At 57.8% G+C, this 3551-nt stretch overlaps 1 protein-coding gene across 1 annotated transcript in view; it reads right to left on the bottom strand.

The window, feature by feature from the left end:
• Positions 1-2919, bottom strand: part of GRB7 (growth factor receptor bound protein 7) — a 14297-nt gene extending 11378 nt beyond the window's left edge. The window contains exon 1 of the mRNA XM_006774308.2: positions 2848-2919. The gene's annotated coding sequence lies outside the window, so the exon portion shown is untranslated. The remainder of the gene's footprint in view (positions 1-2847) is intronic.
• Between the last annotated feature and the right edge of the window lie 632 nt (positions 2920-3551).

Below are 3551 nucleotides of genomic sequence, written 5' to 3'. Positions count from 1 at the left end.
CCCGTTTTGCAAAAGGGGACACTAAGTCCTGAGAAGCAAACATGTTGTTGTTAATCCTCACCCAAGGATACATGTTTTGTAAATGTTTTTCAAAATATATATTTTTTATTGATTTTATAGAGGAAGGGAGAGGGACAGAGAGACAGGAACATCGATGATGTGAGAGATAGAGCTTGCAACCCAGCATGTGCCCAGACTGGGAAGCGAACCATGACCTTCTGGTTCATAGGTCAACGCTCAGCCACTGAGCCACACCAGCCGGGCTAAAATATGTGTTGTTTTTATTTGTTTTTAGAGAGAGAGGAAGGGAGAAACATTGATGAGAGAGAAACATCCATCAGCTGCCTCCTGCACGTCCCCTACTGGGGATCAGGCCTGAAATCCCAACTTGTGCCCCCAATTAGGCTCCACCACCGACCCACACTGGCTGGGCCCGAGGATATTTCTTCCATTAATTTTTAGAGAGAGTGGAAGGAAGGAGGGGAGGGGGAGGGAAACATCGATGTGAGAAAGACACATAGATTGGTTACTCCTGCACAAACCCAACTAGAGTTGGGATCGAACCAGCAACCCAGGTTCGTGCCCTTGACCTGGAATCCTTGGCCCTTCTGTGCCCGGGCTGACACTCTAACCACTGAGCACACCAGCCAGGGCGAGAAGGGGACATTCTTGCTCCCACCACAGGTGAGCCAGGGTGTAGAAGCCAGTGTTGGGACTGCTAGTCCAGTGTCCCTCCTTTCGCCCCAAGTTGCCCAGGGGAAGAGCTAAGAGGGTCACCCCAACACAGCCAAGGTGCAGCCACAGAATCCACAACCCACAGACTATCTTGGGCTCAAGCTCTCAGCGTCAGGCCAAAGGGTCACCTCTCAGTCTCCGGAGTGTGGGGCACGCACTCCTCTGGCTCTGCGCTGGGTTCTGTTCAGTTGCCAGACCTGGCTGCCAGAGCCTGTTGTGGCAACGCATGCCCCAGTGCTGAGTGACGCACAGAGGGGAGAAGGAGGTGGGGAAGGACAGGAGCCAGGAAGGCAGGAGGCAGGTCAGTTGTGGTGGGAAAAGGATACCTTCGCCCCAGTAGCTCCCAAACCTGTGTGCCCTCCCCAGGCCCTTCCTCCTGCCCAATTTTGTTGAAGTTCTGATGCTAGAGCTACCTCCTCTGAGAAGCCTTCCTGAAATTTCCACATCAAGTCCCAAGGGCTCCCAGGGCACTGTGCTGGCCTCTGTGCTCCTGTCTTATCCACCCCGCGGTCTCCTCGGCAGGCCAGGGTCTTCCCCACGTCTTAGCACCCACAGGTGCATGGAACCCAGGACAGGTAAGAGTCGGAACAATGGGGCAAAGATGCCCACTGTGGGGTAGAGGTAGTGCAGGCCCCTCCTCCACAGGAACCCACACCCCCTGGGCTGGTTGAGACCTGGGAGGACCCGGAGGACCTCACTAATCCCAGCCCCCTGCCCACTCTCTGGATCTCAGACCAGGGTTGTTAGGCTGCCTTAGGCACCTGGGATTGACCCCCATCCCCGTCCCCCAAGGATGTGGCAGGCCCCTGGCCCTTAAGTGAGAGAATGAGGGGACTTGGGGGACAGGTGAGTCAAGGTGGGGCGGAGCACTGCCTGGGGCTCTCCATTCAACCTTGACTCATCTGTACAACTTCCTGGCTTAGGAGAAACACAAACAACCCTGCCTCTACCCACCACCCACCCTCTACTCCCGCCCCCAACCTACCGGCTTGGGAGGAATGGGAGGCTCAGGACAGGGAACCAGATGGAGGAGGAAGAGGATGCAGGGCCTGAGGCTCCTCTGACATCATCTCCTCCTTCCCTACTCTTGGCCTGCCTCCACTTCCCCAGTGCAGGTGGGACCTGTAATCCCTAGGTAAGCAGTCCAGTAGCTATCACCCACCCCAGGAGCCCCCTCACCCAGGAAAAAGAGAAGAAAAGCCTGGCCTGGATTCAGAGGCCCATCTGGAGTGGAGCCAACCTCCCAGTGGTGCACCTCACTCGCCCAAAGAAACCTCAAAATGCTCCCTCCCTTGTCTGGGACCTCCCAGACTTTCATTCTGCTGCTGCAGCCCACCTCTAGCACCCAGGACTCAGCAGGTCCAGGAGACGCCTCTCCATCTCCCTTATGGGATGAGGGTCCTCCAAACACTTTGTCCTAGTGTCTTGGCCAGAGGTGTACCCCGGGAGCAGGAGTGAAAAGTCAAGATACCCAAGAGGACAGACAGGCAGGTTAGGAAAGGCACAGGAGAGAGACAGGGAGGGGCTTAGGGTCTTGCTGGAAGGGGAAGACACACCCACCATCACCATCAACAAACACCAGTATTTCAACACCAAAACACAATTTCACCACCACCACCACCACCCCCAGCTAACATCTGTCAAACAGCCCTGGTAGCTTCATTCCAGGGAGGACTAGGGAGAGGGGCTGAGAGGGGCTGACCCTCTTAGCTCTTCCCCTGGGCAACTTGGAGCTGTTCCCAGGAAGGCAGAGACCAATAGTGGGGTGGTCTGGGTCCTCGCCCAAAACAGATTCCGGTCAAGGGCACATGCCCGGGTTGTGGGCTCGATCCCCAGTAGGGCCCGTGCAGGAGGCAGCCAATCAATGATGTTTCTATCTCCCTCGCCCTTCCTCTCTGAAATTAATAAAAGTATATTAAAAATAAATCAAGTTTTCAAACTGGGGGCCTAGGAAATTGGCGTGTTTAAGAAACCGAACTCCCAAATCAATTTGACCCTGAAGGCTGCAGGTCCCAGCGGCGGCTCCCCCAGCGCCTCCCGCCCGGTGGCTCCAGCCCCACCCTCCTCCCCGCCCTCCGTGCCTCCTTGTTTACTTCCTGGATCTTGCCCCACCTGGCAGGCCCCAAGGTGCGGAGGGTGGCAGGGCCCTTTGTTTGGGGCCGATAAACAACAGGCCATCGTCCGGCTCCTCAGGGCCGAGGCCCGGGCGGCGGGAAGGCCCAGGTGTTGTCCGGTGCTCCACGCCCCGCCCCCGTCGGGATGGATTGTAGGGGGCAAGGCTTAACCTTTGGGGGTGCTCTTGGGGTGCAGGACCCAGGTGAGGAGGCGGTAAACCCCTTTGTGACCCGGAGTTGGGGGGAGGGACCAGGACCTGAGGCCCCGCCCACTCCCTCGCTTAGAGAGAGAAAAAAAGCACCCAATGGGAAGGGGGCAGTTCTTTTAAAGTTTAATTTGGGAAGAATGCTACAGGGTCCGGGGAGTTAATCATTACAGGCCGCTTGCCTTCCAGAAGGGTCCCCCAGCAGGGGGCCGGGGGGGGAGAGAGCAGAGTCCAGGGTGGGCAGACCAAGAAGGGGCCTCTGGAGAGGCGGTAGGGTTGGGACGCCTGCCAACGGCGCACAGGTGCATTCTCCATCCCCGCAGTGCCAGGGCGACCCGGACCCGGACCCAGACCCGGACCCGGCTCTTTCTCCAGCAGCTCAGTCATCCCGGACCATCTCCCCCTTCCACCCCTCACCCTCCGCCCAGGACACTCTCTCCGCAGGCCGCGTGCGCTGCAGACCACCCACTGCGAAGCCCATGGCGTCCTGAGCCAG

Source organism: Myotis davidii, unplaced genomic scaffold (assembly GCF_000327345.1).
Source record: "Myotis davidii unplaced genomic scaffold, ASM32734v1 scaffold327, whole genome shotgun sequence".
Lineage (NCBI taxonomy): Eukaryota > Metazoa > Chordata > Mammalia > Chiroptera > Vespertilionidae > Myotis > Myotis davidii.
The sequence above is the reverse complement of the archived record's forward strand: the minus strand, read 5'-3'. Positions and strand labels throughout refer to the sequence as shown.